We start from the raw sequence: 18,153 nt of genomic DNA on the forward strand, positions 1-18,153 counted from the left end.
GGATAGAGCAATAAGGTTTATTATAGATACTTTGGAAGATACATGTAAGTTTAAAAAAATTCATAGTTTCAGTACCCAGAAACAACCAACGGTAAATTTTTCTTTCAGTGGTTTTCTATGGAAAATTTCTTTTTAGTAGTTGTGATCAAGCTATGTGCCTGTGTAGTTTTACATTGAAATGTTTTACTTGACATTTATTTTTTCGTTAACTCAAATGCACATATTAAAAAAATTTTTTTTATTATGGAAAGGTTTTTTTTTTTTTTTTTTTTTTGACAGAGTTTTGCTCTTGTTGCCCAGGCTGGAGTACAATGGCACGATCTTGGCTCACTGCAACCTCTGCCTCCTGGGTTCAAGTGATTCTTCTGCCTCAGCCTCCTGAGCTGGGATTACAGGTGCCCACCACCAAGCCCAGCTAATTGTTTGTATTTTCAGTAGAGACAGAGTTTTACTCTGTTGGCCAGGCTGGTCTCGAACTCCTGACCTCAGGTGATCCATGCACCTCGGCCTCCCAAAGTGCAGGGATTACAGGCGTGAGCCACCACGCCTAGCCTATGGAAAGCTTTAAACATAAACAAAAACAAAGACATTATTATAATGATCCCCTCCCCCACATACCCAACATTTACCTTCAGAAATTATCAAACTTTTATCAGTGAGCTTTTGATGTAAAACAGGTGGCCTCAAAATTTAGTGGCTTAAAATAACAACTATGGATTTAGTTCATAATTCTCTGGAGCAGCAATTTGGGCTGGGCTCAGCTGTGTGGTTCTTTTGTTAGTCTTGGTTGACCTCACTCATGCATCCGTGTACATCCCTGTTTTGCTGCCACTTAGCTAGATGACTGTCCTGGGATTGCTGGCTGATGTCAGGGGTGACAGGAAGAGCTAAGTCCTCATATCTCTCACCATCCACAGGCTATCTTTGGACTTCTTCATGCTGTGATGGAAAGATTCCAAGTATAGTGAGAGGGCAAGTATCAATGCACAAATACTTTTCAAGTCTTTGCTTGCATCTTGTTTACTAATATTTTATTGACCAAAGCAAGTCACAGGGTCAACCTACCCTCAAATAATTGAGAAATAGATTCCACTTCTTAAAGGATGTCACACATCAATTGCAAGGGCATGAGTGTAGGGTGGAAAAAAATTTGTGGCCATTCTTAAACTCGTCTACAAAAGTATTACTAATCTTAACGTTAGTACGTCATCATTTTTGATGTTATTGGTAACTTTTCGTAAATATGATTTAGATGGCTAAGTAATATGTTACCTAGTGGATGTACTGAAGGTTGCATGACCATTCCCTTATTGTCGGGTAGTGAGAAAATTGCCATTTTTTCCTGCCATTATGAGTAATGCTACAATGGATGCTTTGTCACAAAGCTTTTTCTGGTTTTAGGATTATTTCCTTAAAGTAGTCACAAAAGTGATATTACCGTGTTAAAGATTTTTAGAGCTTTTAGTATACTTCGCCAAATCGCTTTCCAAAAGGATTGTATCAATTTACCCTCCCACCAGTATGTGTGAGTACCCCACAGGGATCCTTCTACAATGCAAATCTGATTGTCTCATGCCTGGTTTAAAAACTGGGCTCTGTTGCCTTCACAATAAAGACTAAACTATGTAAGACAAAACTATACCTACTGCATGATTTTTGAATAACTAAAAGACTATTTTAGCTTGATAAGACCCTATATTCGAGGGTTATAGAAGCTAGTAGGAGACAAGACTGGGTAGGTTCAGAATGCAGTTTTCATATTTTCCTGATGGAAACCTGAATTTCCGTCATTTTCATGTTTTTTTCAATTAACATGTTGTTACATGTTTTCAATATGTAAGTATATTATGGAAGAGAAAACTGAGGGTCAGAGAGTTCAGTGCTTAAAGTGGAAACTTACTTATAGCTTTCTATCTGTGGTATCATCTGACTATTTTGGATCATATAATCTTTGAAGAGGAATTCACATACATAAGCTTAAGTACATATTTAACCAATATAAATACATTATAACATACATTTGTTTTGCTGGTTAGAATTCTCTAGCTCTTAAAAATTAAAGACTAAAATTTAGAGTGAGACAGATCTGGATTTGAATTCAGGTTCTGTCATTTACTAGAATGTGAGCAAGACTTAACATCTCTAAGGCTCAATTTTGTTATCTGTAAGATGTGGATAATAATACCTAGGTCTTAGGGGTTTGGTGATGATTCAACCTGTATTTCAGATGTCTAGCGGAACCATTCGACAGTTCTTCTTCTTCTTATTTGAGATGAATATGTAAATAGAAGGGAAAAAAAAATAAATATAACCAAAATTAGGAGTCTTTACTAATTTAAGACTGTAAATAAAACTGTGTGATTTTTTAAAAGTTACCATGGTTTGGGACCTGCTTCAGTCCACTAGTTGGAGTTCTTGCCTTTTCTGAAGTTTGCCTGTTCTCAATATTTGTGTTAACCCCCAGGGTGATGAATCGTTGGTCCTCCTTGATGCTCACTTATCCCCTGCCTGAAAAGCAGAGCAGAGACCAAAATGACTACCTTGAGGTGAAGTTCCTCAACCAAGGATTTCCTGGCAGTTCTGGCTGTTCTGGATGCCTCCAGCACCCCATGGCCAGGGAGGAAGGCAGCTATTGATAAGAGCAGGGCTTACACTTTATTATTTCTCTAGAGGAGTATGTGATGAAGCTTTCTCTGGGCCCCAAGGGTCTCAGGACTTGCCTGTTATCCCACTGCAGATAACATATCTATACATTTACTCAGGGCCACCTGGTTTTCTGCTGCTTCCTTTCTTAGGGATGTTCTAGAATGGCATCATTCAATAGAAATATAGTGTGAATCACATACATAGCTTTGAATTTTCCAGTAGATACACTAAAAAAAGTATATATACACATAGATGAAATTAATTTCCATAATGTGTTATTTAGCCCAATATACCTAAAATATTATTTCAACATGAAATCTATTTACAATTATTAATGAAATGATTGACATGATTTTGTTTAGAGGTTTTTAAATCTGGTGTATATTTTAACTCTGCAACACATTTGAAGTTGGACTAGCCACCTTTTAAGTATCGAGTAGGCACCTGTGGCTAGTGGCTACTATATAAGACAGCACAGTTCTAGAGGAAAACTACCTGGGCTCCAAGTGATACAATGCTCCAGGAGTATAGGTCTTGTAACTATTTTTCCTGAAAACCTACTTCTGCCTCCAGCTAGGCTGGGTCTGTAAGGATCTTGGTTTATTACATATTGGGTCTAGAATTTGTCCCATTAATCTATTATTTACTGTGTTTAGTTTACCAATCAAGACAATATGTCCCATTCAGTGAATTCCCTTTCAGTGGTCTCTTGTGTCTCCCTTCCTATTTTGATTGTTCCTACCCTGATATATTAGAGAAACAATTTTTTAATCTTTGAACATAAACATATAGAGGACAAGAGAGTCAGAGTCTTAATTAACTTCATTTCTCCTACGAGGCTCCTTTGCTCCTATGTGAATTTGTGGATACAAAGTGACATGTGGGAATCTGTAACCCAAATGCTGTACAAGGATATGATGGGGAATGGATGATTCTTAGCAATAGCCAGCAGTGTCTGAGCCTTAGGCAATGGCCTAGCTAAAATTTTCTGATACGTAAGTAATAATGATGTGCTCAAGGATGTGTGATGTTAGATGGAGTATAAAGGAATGATATGGAGGCACAGAGAGCAAAAAGTTCCATACTGGCAGAGACCTCCTAGAGGAGGCATGCACTGGGAAGAATTCTCAATAGTGTCAATAGGGTCATCTAGGTCCTACCGAAAACAAGAGCTTCACATGCCTTATTTCTTGCTGTAGGAATTATTATCCTTTTTTCAAAGATGAAATAGTGAAATTCAGAGAGGTTAGATAACTTAGCGAAGGCCAAAAAAAGAAAGGGCCCGGTCTGAGGGTGGGGGGTAATCCAAAGATCCTTTTCATTGATTTATTGCTGCCTTTGACTATTAGGCAGTTAAGGATTGACTCAAGGGATCACTTGGAGTGTACCTGATGAGACTTCATTAGAGAGCAAGAAGTATTTGCAGCAAACATTTATAATTTCCGAGGCCGAGACGGGCGGATCACGAGGTCAGGCGATCGAGACCATCCTGGCTAACACGATGAAACCCCGTCTCTACTAAAAGATACAAAAAACTAGCCGGGCGTGGTGGCGGGCGCCTGTAGTCCCAGCTACTCCGGAGGCTGAGGCAGGAGAATGGCGTGAACCCGGGAGGCGGAGCTTGCAGTGAGCCGAGATCGGGCCACTGCAATCCAGCCTGGGCGACAGAGCGAGACTCCGTCTCAAAAAAAAAAAAAAATAAAATTATAATTTCCTACAAAGGATATACTATAGCATATCATTGTTCTAGCTGCTATTGCAGTGAAACAAATTACTTCAAAACACCATAAAACAAACCCTTATTATGCTCATGACTCCATGGGTTAGGAATTCAGACAGGGCAGAGTGACGTTAGCTTATCTCTGTTCTATGTCATGTCAGGCCTCAGTTGGAAGACTCAAAGGCTGAGGGCTGGAATGATTTGAAGACTTATTCACTCAGGTATCTGGTGGTTGAGGTTGGCTGTTCTCCATGTAACCTCCCTGTCTCTCCAGGAAGAAAGCTTTGGCTTTCTCACAGTGTGGTGGCTGGATTCTAAAGGCTAGAATCAGATAAGAGTCACATTGCTTACCATTGCCTTGCCCCAGAAGTCGTGTACCAGGTACTCATATATTACATTCAGCAAGGTGGTCACAAAGCCCTGTCTAGTGTCAGCGGGAGGTGAGATAGACTTTGCCTCTTGATAGGAAGTGGTGAGATTCCAGAAGGGCATGTGGGATCAGAAATATTGCTGGTCCCAATGTAAGGAAAACACAATCTGCCACAGTTATTATCAGTGTTGTTGACCAATTGCTGGATAAGGAAGGAAAGATAGATCGGTAACTGGGAAGAAAATGTTTTATTGGAATGCCAGGCTTTTTTAGCAAATGTCAAAATAGTGAAAGGGAATTAATTAGGAAAATGATGGAAAGGCAAATTAGTTCAAATGCAAATGGGGAGGCTTCCTCCTGCTGAAGACCCCTTCAAGAAAGCTATGATGTCACTCTTGACTCTGTCCCCTGGCCTTATGCTCTTCCTTGCAGCCTCCACTGGCCAGGGCTCTGTGTCCTATGTCCTTTGAAAGCTCAGTCCCAGGTAGAGCCATGACAGCTTGCCTTGGGCCTACCCTCCTTTCTTCATGGCTTAACCTCAAGCCCTCTTTCACTAGAGATTTGGAATTTCATTAAATCAGGGCTTGAACTGAGAAATAACGACTGTCTTTATATGCACTGGCTCTTTACTGGCAAGCTATTATATTAGAGAAAAGATAAGGTTCTATAACACTGCAGGAATAAAGCCCAGAAAATTATGCGAAAAGCTCCACCATCCAGGATAAATGTTGTAGGAGGCATTAACCTTCCATAAAAATCCCTTTGCTAGGCAAGAATTTAAATGACAGTCAGTGTGAGAGGAGATATTTAGCCTTAGAAACATATTATACTGCCACCTCCTCTTAAAATAGCAAGTCCTTTGGTTATCAGTAGTTGAATATTGTTCATCTTTTTCAAAGACATGCTCAGAAATATAGCAAATGTGTATATGTAGTTTTGTGGGTGTACCCCATATACCACTTCATAATTCAATAAATTGTATGTACAATCTCTACTTCTATTTGGGAAAATTGAATAAGAAACTAATATCCAAGCTAAGCTGAATCAAACTCTTATTACAGGCTCCAAATTACTTGCCTTGAGGAAAAAAAAATTTTCTCCCTAAGGCATAAAGCATGATTCTACAATGAGAATGTTAGGTCAGAAATTACAGAGATTATATAAAGTTGGATCTTCCAGTGAATAAACTGACAAACCAAAGATTTTATAGAGAATTTTAAACACGTTTTCAATATACGTGTTTATATATGTTTGGTGAAAATCTCAGGTGATCTTCTAATAATGATTATTCTGCTTTAAATCTTCATTCTCTGTGCCCCAACATTGGAAGCATTTGTAGCAGAGTGAGAAACCAGACTCTTCCCTATTATCTTAGAGTCTCACTGAAGCTCTAGAGCTGCTTGCTGTAATTCCAGAGTTTGGCATGAAAAAGATGCTGAATTTCTTAATGGGTTGAGTGGGTACAAGTTGTTAATGTTTACCCTTTTGTGATCTACTATTCTTCCTAAGTGGTTGCTCCCTAGGAATTCACAAATGAGACATTATTTTTCTTTCTGTTGAGAGAACACCTTTGAAAATATTGTTTGAGGACCCAGAACTGAAACTTATAATGGATGGCTGACAGCTCCACAATTGCCTTTTAGTTCTTTTAACCATGTTGGCATATTCATGAGTTGATAACTTTAAGAGTTTTAAGACTTTCTCCAGACTAAATCACAATAAAATGAACTGAGATTAACTCTGAGAGCTGGAAACAGCTACAAAAAATGAAAATAGACTTAGAGATCTATTAGGGAAAAGTCTATATGGTTTTTCCTAATAATAAAATAATGATGCACTCTACTAGTTTGTATTAGAAAATACTTATTTAGAGTATTGGAAAGCTTTATGCTTTGAAGTGGACTAAGTAAAAAAAAAAATCTTCAGCACATCATATGTAATCCCAAATGAGATTTGTTATTTTAGGAAGAGTGAAACTATTTATCAAGGGCCACTCTGTGCTGGGCACTATTTCGTTAAATCCATTTGATCAATGGACAATGTAGGTGTTATTATCCCACCTTGACAACTAAGAAAACCAGGACATAAAGAGATCTACCAACTTGCCTAGACTTCACTTTACCTGGAGGAAACCAGAGTTTGCCACCTATCACCCCAAAATCATTTTAGATCTTTAGAATTTCTCTAAGTTTCAACATGGCCAGCCCGTAAGTGACAAACCAAGGTAAAATAACAGATTCTTCCTTCCAGTTAACCCTAATCCATTGACAAATTCTCTGAGTTCTGTTCCTACATTGATCATAAATCCACGTATTTCCTTCTGTCATCACTGGCATCATCACTGGAGTCCAAGGAATCATGATCTCTCTCTAGCCTGACCCCTGCCATGGTTCTGACGTATGCTCTCTGCTTCCTTGCTTGCTCACCTCTCATTATCATCACAAAGTAGCCAGAATGATGAGGGAAAAATGCATCTCTCTCCTGCTTGGAACTCTCCTGACTTTCTGTTGTACCTAGAACAAAATAATGAATGTCTCACCTTGGCCCACAAGGCCTTGCAGGATCTGCCCCGGCCCTCCTGTCTCTTCGCACCTCTGACAGTCTCTGCTTTGCTCCCAAGCTCCTCTCCTTACTGACATCTCACTATTTCTAGAGAAGAGCAGACTCGTACCTGCTTCTTGCTTTTTTCTCCCTCACCTTAGTATTTCTTCTCCTGGCTCCTTACATGGCTGGATCTTGCCCCTGTGGTCTCAGTTTGAAGGCCAGTTCCTCTGCGAGGCCTTCCTGGACCATCTTATTTAAAGCAACCTTCTCCACTGTGTTGTTTGTTATCACAACACCTTGTTTGCTTCCTTTGTGGCACTGGTGACAAACTGATTTTTTGGTGTATTTGCTTACTTGTGTGTTATCCCTTCTTGCCTCTTATCCTGCGCTGACTAAACCACATGAGGGCAGGAAATCTGTCAATCCATGCCTCAGTGCCAGACACATGGAAGGGATTCAATAATGATTTGATCAATCAATTAGTCCATACTTGGGTGGTCTTTCTGCTCTTAAAGGCCCTCACCATCCCAAGTCATAAAGTCTATTCAATGATCATTTACTTTTTTAGTGTCACATTGGCAAAAATATTGGAGTTGGCTTTAAGTCCTCTTGTCTCCTCTCCCATTTCCACCATTAATTTGCTGTGTAACATGGAGCAAGTCATTATTCTTCTCTGGTCTTCATATTTCTCCTCTGGTCTTCATGTTTCTCTTCTGCTAAATGAGGGGCGGAACACAGAGATTCTCTAAATTCCTTCCCAGCCCTGATTTCTGATATTTCCCAATTTCCCTACCACTGTCTTCCCAGAGAAACCTCAATTGAAGTAGCTTGGTTTTAACTAAGTCCTTACATTGAAATACAGTCTACAATTTATTCAGGTGGGTCTCAGTGTTTCTTTTCCGTTTGGAGACTTTTGGTTGATGTTAAAGGAATGTGCTAGGTGCTGATGTCTGTCTGGGTGCTGACCCTCTTACAGTGCTGCCCAGGGAGGCAGATGGGTTTATTGCTGGCAGCCACCTGTAATGGTGCGGAGAAACCCATTTGCCTCTTGCAACCCTCAGCCCGGTCAAAGAAGCACTGAGGAGAGACCAGTACTTAATACATAGCGTCCTCAGCTTCTAATTCTCATCATCCCAGGAGGGGATCCTGGTCTGAAAAAGGTGACTAGAGGCAGAGAATCCTGGTCTGAAAAAGGTGACTAGAGGCAGAGAAGACAAGTTCCTGAGTATGGGCTGGATCAGGACTGTGTGGCAGGGCCCAGTCAGCCACCTGTAGGAATCTGCTTTCTTCTGCAAGGATTGTCTGGGGATGGAGGAGGAGAGAAAGGTGGGTGTTCTTTGCTGTGCTAGATGCTGTATGTGCACTGCATCACTGAACACTGTGAGGAAGTTAGAATTTTCATGCTATCCCCATTTTCCAGATGAGGAAGTTGAGGTGTATAGAGAGGTTAAGTAACTTGCTTGAGGTCCTAGTGTTAGGAAGTGGTAAGGTTCTGGAGTGTTCCCACTGCAATCCCTACCCCTTTCTTGTCTCATTGGACAGTTTCTGGTATCACAGGGGATTCTGAACCCTTCAGAAGGAGCCATTCTCAGGAAACTGTTTGATAAGCCAGTGTGGTGGTTGGAGTGTGCTGGGATGATATTTGGCAGACAAATTCCCAAATTCACAACAACTGAGCTTTGCAACTTAATTTTTTTTTAAAAAAAATTAGGCAAATTGCATCAGATGTCAAGATAGAGACAAAGAAATGAGTACAGAGAAGAATCCTTTGCTTAACAGGAAAAAAAAAAACAACCCAATAATGTTCAAGTAAACTTTAAAAACAGAAAAATATTTTATTTATATCTCTGTTGACATCATGGCTTTTGGATATTTTAAGAAAGCTAAAATTTCCTCAAGCCAGCAAATCAATCTTCCAGAAGGTAGCTGAGAGCCAGAGGGAGGAGATATTCAACCATGTTTTGGAGTGCCAACATTGGGCCAAGCCCTGCTGGTCACTGGAGATAAAAAGGTGAAAACGACACAGCCCTTGCTCTTGCAGAGTCAGCCTGAGGGTGGAGGTCGGAGATCGACAAGTAAGTGGACAATTTAATATGCTGTGGTTCAGGCTATGACAGGACTGAGGACAGGAGCCTGTGGGAATAGGGGAGAGAAGGTTCTGCAGAGGAGATGAATTTTGAGATGGGGCTAGAGGATAAGTCAGCAACAAAGCGGGAGAGTGGACGGACTACGACAGGCAAAGCTGTGGAACCACTGGACTGCAGAGTGTCTGGGGAAGTAGGAAAAGAGGCTGGAGAGATGGATTATAACCTGCTTGTAAAGGGCTTTGAATTTCAGACTGTGGAACAGACTAGAGGGAGGTTGTTCTAACAGTCCAGGTGAGACTGAAACAGTCTTGAACTTGGCCAGTGGCAGTGCAGGAAAGAAGAGAATAGGACAGTTTTCAATTGCATAAAATTTCAATTTTCAATAGGACAGTTTTCAATTTCAATTCTACCTGTAGAATTCTTATATTAAGATGGTAGAATGGCACAAAGTAGACACTCACTGTTTGAATAAAAGCCAGGTATTACAGATAGATTGCATTACACATATGATTAGATATTTACATAGAGATACACATTCACATTCACCAGCTATATAATTTTCATGATAAATAAATATACCTGGGAATTTTGAGTTAAAATATTTATTTTCATAACAGAAAGTGAATGCAAATTATGGTGATTTTGAGGCATCTAATGCTTCGTACATTAAGATGACAAATTGTTCTTTCCAAATAATTCATATTTAGTAACAAAGTTTTCTGCTTGATTGCCTATTATTTTATTGTACTATTACAGATATTGTATTTGATCTTAGAGTGGAATTTGCTGTTCCATGTCATTAAATAAATTTTCAGGAATATATTTTATTTCATTCCTCAGAGAATTGAAGGAGTTCAGAAGCTTTGAAGCATGTGCCTGTCTTCCAGAGTGTTAGAAAAACACAAAACACCTTGTTGCAATTCCCTTTTTTTCTTTTTTTCTTTTTTTAAAAAAAGATGACATTGAAGATGGGATATGCTCATGGTGTGATGATAGGGGTGGGCTGAACTTGAACAGCTTATGACTCCTTGTCCTTCAGGGCTAGAGAGAGTCCATGGCTGCCTGCCCTCCCAGTGTAAATTAGATTCTCTTCCCTGCCTGTCCCCCAGTCTATCTCCTGGCACCCTGTTTTCATACTTCACAGTGTTTATCACAATGGTGAATTATATATTTGTGGTAGATTAAATATGGCTGCAAATTCTCATTCCATCAGGAAGAAGTGGGGTCTGTGTACTCTCCTTTGAGTCTGGGAAGGCTTCTGTGGCTGCTAGACCAATAGAATATGGAAGACATTATTATGTGGGAGTATCCAGGCTGAGATGTTAATAAACTGGAAGCTTCTGCTTCCTATCTCTTGGAAGACTTCCTGGAATCTGGAGCTCCTAAGCAAGAAGTCTGATTACCCTGACACTGCTCCACTGAAGAGTTCCTGTATAGGCTTTCTGGTCAACTGTCCTAGCTGAGCCCTGTTTTCCAGCCATCCCTGCTGAGGCATATGATGTGCTGGTGAACTGCTTTAGACCCTCGAGACTACAACATATCTGCTAGTTAAATACTGACCTTCATCCACATCATGTGGAACAGAACTGTCTAGCTAAACTCTGCCTGAATTCCTCACCCTCAAAATTGTGAGATGTAATAAAATGGTGGATGCCTTAAGCCATTACATTTTTGAGTAGTTTGTTATGTGGCAACAGACAACTGGAACAACATTCATGTTTATTTACTTATTACTATCTGTTTTCTCCTTCAGACTGTAAGCACCATGAGGACAACAGGGGCCATGCCTGTTATGTTCACCATTGTGTATTCACTTAGCCCACTCTTGGCACACAGTAAGAATTTAATAACTATTTATTTAAAGAATGAATGGAAGTTCTATGACAGAAATTGGACAGAGTAGTTAGCCTAAAACCTAGGTATGGATCCTCTACTCAGAGACTCCTTGGGTTTCCTCCAATGTGGTCTTTGTTCTGATATTAAAACTCTTTTGCTTTGTTTGCATGGGATGCATTCTGAAGCTAAGGGTGTTATTAGTTTCGATTGAGGGATATATTCTTTTTCCTAGCACACATCACATGCCCAATTTTTTTCTGGGAGCCAATGGCAGAAGTGTGAGCATTATTTGATTGTAGAATTAATTAGGAAGCAGTATCTATCTGTCTATCATCTATCTATCTATCTATCTATCTATCTATCTATCTATCTATCTATCTTCATCCATCTAATCATCTCTATATCTTTCTATGTATCTATCATCTATGTATCCATCTATCTGTCTACCAATCATAGTTTTGGTTCTGAGGCTCTGATGCGACACTTGAAAAATAGTTCTTGGGTTTATTGGCATTTGATACCTCACTGTGTACAGAGAAACGAGCGTGTTTACAGTGGAAAGAATGGCTTCCTTGCCTGACTGTCTCTGATAGCCAAGCTTCTGCTTTCTCAGTGTCCACAAATTGTAACCATTAGTAAGGCATTCATTAAAAAGTGGAATGCTGGCACGGATTGCTTTATCTTTTCACTACACAATTCTATATCTGTGCCAGCAAATCTAATTATTATTATTTTGTTTGGTTGCAATTTCACCTCCCACACCACAGCATATGGTAAACATTTGATGACTCTTGAAGCATCTTTATTAACTTCTCCAAGAATCTTTTTCATCCCCTAGATGATAGGTCTTTTGGAAAAAGCCCAGCAGATGTGACTGCTGAGGTGGCTTGACAATATCCTTCTGGATGGTTTTAATAATAGTATTTTGTTTTCTTAAGAAGAGCACTTTATAGTGAATTTAAAAAAAATGCTTCCATGACTTCTTTGGCTGGCTCTGTTTTAAATGGGCTGTCCTGTGTGTGTGCATATCATTAATACAACCCCTTGGCTGGGAGGTGGGTGTGTATTAAGACAATTGGATGTTGGACTGGATACTTACTTTCTCACAACTGAGCATTTTATATTAGGTAGATCAGAATCCTAAAAGCCCTCTTGTTTCATTATTACATATATTTTTCCTTGTGGGGATTTTAAAGAATTTGATGGTATAGTCAGAGATAATGCAAAAAGCAGTGTCTGGTAATAATTTATTAATGTGATTAGTTCTATGGAAGACTCAGGGAACAATTACTTTTAGGGGGTCCAATGGGTATAGGTCTGTAAGTGGATTGAAAAAGGGGTGCTCATGTTGTCAGTGATTTTGGTAAAAGCTATGTTGTACCAAGGGAGTCTTCACATTTCATTCATGATTGAAAGTAATCAAGGAAAGCTGGTGTTTCAGTCAGGATTCATTTGGTTATAAATGATAACAAAACAAGTCAGACTATCTTTAAAAAAGATAACATTTATTGACACATGTAATTGAAAATTCTAGTTCTTCAGGCATAGTTGAATCCAGGTGCTCAAATCACGTTACCATGTTGGAGTCATTCTAAGGAATGCTTTTTCTAAATTGTAGTACAAAAGGCCTCTAGCAACTCAAGGCTTTCGTAGCCCTTACAACTTAACATTTTAGAGAACCCAGAATAGATTCTTTTCGAAAAGCTTCAGCAAAAATCCAGCAAAAAAAATTAATCTCATTGGCCTTATTTAGGTCATTTAATTATCCCCAAACCAATAACTGTGGCCAGAAGGAGGATGTGTTCTAATTATCCAGGTCTGGGCTATATTCTTACCCCTGGAACTGAGAAGTAAGGTCAACTCCAAGTGCTGATTAAAAATGGTAGCAGAGTATTTCTTTCAGGAGAGCTTCAAGACCTATTTCATTACAATTACTTGTTAGTCTTCTGGATCCTAAGAGCAAAGAGTGGGATGCCTCCTGAATAGAGTTTCAGGTGGGAAATTTGAATCTAGACCCATTTTGTGGTTTTCACTAAATGATCATGGGTGGGTACTTTCTCTCATAGGGTCTCATATTCCTCATTTGTAAAGTGAAGAGCTTGGATGAGGTGATTCTGATAATCCTATCTGGCTCAAAGCTTCTACAATTTTCTTTACCCTTGCTAGAAGGATTATTGTAAACATTCAGGGGGAAAAAGTATGTAATGTGTTCCAAACTGGAGGGATTTCTGATTCTGATATTGATGGTGATGATGATGACAGCAGTCCTGCACTCTATTAGAAACAGCCCCCGGTCCTCACTGCTCTCAGAGACACTGCTTCAGAGCTCTTCCTCTCACTTTCCCCAAACCTCATCAGCAATGCTGGCAAGAGACGTTCTGGTTGCTGTAAGGTCACTGGGATAAATGGGAAGGTTGGCCGATTGCCCGAAAATGAGTTTGGCTTAAAAGTTTCTTGCCCAAGAAATGGAAAGAAAAAACCTGCTGGGATAGCCAAGGGGAAAGAGAAGAGTGAGTGACCTCTTTATAAAGAACTGCAGCCCTGGAAATCTGACTAATGGTTGGAGAGGGTATGTGATGATAACTCACAGCGGCCACTTGGATTTAATTATAGCAACATTTGCAGACAATAAGTGGGTCTTGAGTGAAGCCTGCCTGATGATATGGCAGTGACAAAAGCTAATCTGGATTTCTAGCCAAAAGGATGAATGAGAAATGACTTGGGAACATTTCCTGTAGAATTTTTTTTTTTTTGTTATCACCATGGCCAAATATTTATTAGGGTTCTTGGGATGAAGATGATACTGTTCTCAATTGTAGAAAGAGAAGTGGACTTGGAATTAGAAAACCTGGGTTAACTTCTGGAGATTTTACTTCTTTGCTGGACCTCATTTTCATTATTTTCAAAATGGAAGCTTTGTTCTTTGCAGTCTTGAAAATTAGTAATTTTGAGACTACAGTTTCGACTAAGGTACATTCTATTTTTTAAAACATTCTCTGGTTTTTAAACTTCTCTTGCTTACACGTAATAAAAGAAGATAAGAGTCTTGACTTTTAGTTACTCCTAATAAAAAGGACTCATAGAGGATGTAGTAGAGAAATTAAAATTCTTAATAATAAGCTGTCAATAGGATCCTAGGAGAAAAATCATGATCCGAACAGCAAAGTCAAACATTTTTCCAACTTGCTTTCTGTTTATTGAGTATTTATATGTCAGCACTGTGTTTGGTACTTTATGTACAGATCAATACTGTGGGGTAGGTTTTACTAAACCTGTTTCAAAGGTGAGGATACTGAAGTTCAGATAGGCTGAATAATTTGCTCAAAAAATTCTAGTGTTTAGAAGGAACATTAATAAATCTCTAATCTCAACATTGACTTTCAAGGCTGCAAAAAACAAAGGTCTTCATTTTGCAAATGATGAAAATGAGGCTAAGTGAATAAAGAGGAACTCTGGAAGTGAACCCAGGTTTTCTAACTCCAAGTCCAGTAAGCAAACTTATAAGGGATGGAGTGGGAATTCAGGTCAGTCTGAATCCAAGGGTTGTTCTCCTAGCACTATGCTATGCTTTGGCTCTGTTTCTTTCTCCTTACCTCCTCTCTAGGTCTCATTAAATGCAGGCAGCTTGGGAGTTTCTGGTCTTAGAAACCATCCTCTAGAAGTAGGTTTCTGCCTGGTATCTGGGATGTTTGAAATCCAAGCTTTGAGAATAGTGAAGGCAAGGCTCTTCTGCAGTTACACAGAGTGTGGAAGTGTCTTGGGAATGGGACCCTAGAGGACGTGGAGTATTGTGGTTAGTAGCTTACAGTCAGCTAGCGCTGCAAGAATGTTGGTTGGTGAGGATGTTTGCTCCTTTTCTCTTTCAAGTAAACTCCATTTTCTTATGTGTAATGGAGTTGTGCCTTCCAAGAGGATGGTCTTAAAGAGATTCTGATTATATCTCATATCTATGTACTATTCATGACTGTTAAATGATTATTTCCTTTGGCTGAATCATGCCTTGGGAATGAGCTCAACCACTGTATCAGTGAACTTTTTCTGGTTACAGACCTTTCCAAATGTAATGGCTTAAACAATAAACATATATTTAGATTATGATTCTATAGATCAGCAGCTCAGGCTGGACTCGGGAAATTCTTCTGGTCTTGGATTGCCTCAGTCTTGCATCTACTACCAGTCACCTGGGTGGCTTTCTTTTGGGGACTAGTGGGCCATTGGCTGGAGAGATGGGGGAAACCAGGCCCTATGTCTTTCATCGTCAAGCAGGATAACCTGGGCTTGTTTATCTGACGTTTGGACAGCATTTCAAGAGAGAGAGGAGAACTGTGCAAGTTCTCTTGGCTCTCAAAACTGTCTTAACATTACTTTTACTGTATTCTGTTTGCTGAAACAACTCATAAAACCCACCATGATTAAACAAGTTGGGAAATAACTTTCATCTTTTGATGGGAGGAGCTGCAAAGATACAGTACAAAATATGAATTCATACAAAGAAGCACTCTGTTGTGTCAATTTTTGTGAACAGTCTACCATAGCCATTCCTATTGATGTTGAGCTGATGAATGTCCATATAGATGTCACAGTTGCTGTAGAATAATAGCACCCTGCAATAGAAAATAGGGCATTGTCTTCAGGAATAGATGGAGCTTTCATTGCAGATTTTTGTCCTTTCTCATTTCAGAAGGAATTTGGGGTGGCTTGCAGAGATACATGTAGCAGGACAAGGTCAAAGAGAAAATAGAAGGCTTAGGATACAGGAGCGTAGTTAGTATGAGAATACACAATTTCTTGTGTAGTTGCTAGAGGTGGGCTACACATTTGCATCTGGGCTCCTCATAGCCAAAGTACAGAGGAGAACATGATCAGTTGTGTGAACCGTGGTATCCATAACAGAGAAGGAGTCTAGCATCTCAGTTCAGTGTTGGGTGTGACAGGTCAGAGGTGGTATGAGTGTAGCTTAGGGAGGGAGCTTTTCTTTGAGCCTCATGGGAAAACTTATGGGGTAAAATGGACTAAGCAAAATTTGAAAAGAGGCTGAGTCAGGGTACTCCAACTCAATATGTATATATTGAGTATATTTGATAATAACTAAAACTCACAGTCACATTTTACAGGTTATAGGTGTTTTACAAGTTCGAAAGTTCTTGTGCATCATCATCTTTTTTTTTTTTTTGAGATGGAGTCGCCGAGGCTGGAGTGCAATGGCGCCATCTCGGCTCACTGCAAGCTCCGCCTCCCGGGTTCATGCCATTCGCCTGCCTTAGCTCCCAAGTAGCTGGGACTACAGGGGCCCGCCATCACACCCGGCTAATTTTTTTGTATTTTTAGTAGAGACGGGGTTTTACCGTGTTAGCCAAGATGGCCTGGATCTCCTGACCTTGTGATCTGCCCTCCTCGGCCTCCCAAAGTGCTGGGATTAGAGGTGTGAGCCACCGTGCCCGGCCTTATCTTTTTATTGCCACTAACTAAGTTCAAGATAAGTAGGGAAGATATTATAATATAACCCTTATTTAACCGATAAGGAACCTCAGAGAGGCCAAGTGACTTGCTCAAGGTCATATGGTATAATAATACATGTTGTCTAACTTCTGTGACACTGGGTTGTGTCAGAAATATTGGATGAGATGCTTTGGAAGATACAGAGGAGTGGCATAGTCTCAAACTATGAAATATCCAGGGGGGAAAATATTTAATAATGGTAATAATAACAATAAAGGTGCTTTTTTCTTGCCCTCTTTTTAAATATGTATTATTTCTCTTAATCTTTGCACAGCCTCTTTGAGTTATTATCTCCATTTTACAGATGCTAACCAGAGGCTCAAAGAGTATAAAAACTTGACTATCTTCACCAAGATGGTCGTGGCAATGTTGGTTTGTAAGTCCAGGTCTCTCTTAGGTCAAATTATGGAGACTTCCTTCTAATGGATGCTGGCTGAGACACAGGCACACTTGATATTAGCAGGGGACACTATAAGATAGTGTATAACAATATGCAAATAGAGTCTTAGGAAATCAGAAGAAGCAGAGGCCAGGACAAATGATCTTCGCAGGGGAGAATTCATGAAGGAACACAGAATTTGCCAAAACTCAAAGGATTGACAATGATGCCCATGGGAACAGAAGACCAAAGAGTAGGCCAGGCAGGGGAATGGCACCAGGATAGTGGGTGATGTTCGTTCAGAGTAACCATGAATGAGCAATGACTTTTTAAAATTTGTTCAACTTATTGAATGAAGACTTATTGAGTACCAATGGTGAAAACAAAGATGAATTAGATTTGACCTGGTCCTCGAGAAACTCAAGACAAACATCAAAAACCATAAGGAAGGTGGTGGGAACTGAGGCAAAGGAAGTACTGGTTAGCCAAATAGTGATAGAATTGTCAGGATGAGGATCTTGAGCTTGATTTTATTGAGATAAGGAAGAAAGAAAACACACAAACAAAAACAAAAAGAATAAAAGAGAAAAAATCTATATGTAAATATAAGGATTCTGTAAGTCAGATGACAAGTGTAAGGAGAAAACAGTCTTAACATCAACTATTGAACAGTCGGAATTCAATTATTGAATAGACTGAAAACAGTCTTAACATCAACTCTGCTAGCTGAGTGTCTCGAAGAGGGTACAGGTCCAGATACGTGGGCTAAACTGTGGCAGAGAGTTCAAGCATCTTGAATGCAGGAGATGGCTGCAGATTACCTTGGCACCATCATGAGCCTTGGCGTGAAAAACAGTAGTTACAGCTAAAATATGTATTTATGTGACTTTCTTAAAAAAAAAAAGTCACATTGTTTTCTCTGATAGATGTAATACATGTGAATTGTAAAAAAATTTTTTAATATAGAAAAGAGCAGAGGTAAAAATCATTCATAACTACACCATCCAGAGAGGAACATTGTGAACCTTTTAAAGAGCTCCCTCTGGACATTTTTCCTAGTCATGTGTCTTAT

At 39.5% G+C, this 18,153-nt stretch overlaps 1 long non-coding RNA gene across 1 annotated transcript in view; it reads right to left on the reverse strand.

The window, feature by feature from the left end:
- Positions 1 to 15,119: 15,119 nt before the first annotated feature.
- Positions 15,120 to 18,153, reverse strand: part of LOC103878172 — a 28,171-nt gene continuing 25,137 nt past the window's right edge. The window contains exon 3 of the long non-coding RNA XR_638200.4: positions 15,120 to 15,807. This is a non-coding gene — a long non-coding RNA (uncharacterized LOC103878172). The remainder of the gene's footprint in view (positions 15,808 to 18,153) is intronic.

Source organism: Papio anubis, chromosome 13 (genome assembly GCF_008728515.1).
Source record: "Papio anubis isolate 15944 chromosome 13, Panubis1.0, whole genome shotgun sequence".
Lineage (NCBI taxonomy): Eukaryota > Metazoa > Chordata > Mammalia > Primates > Cercopithecidae > Papio > Papio anubis.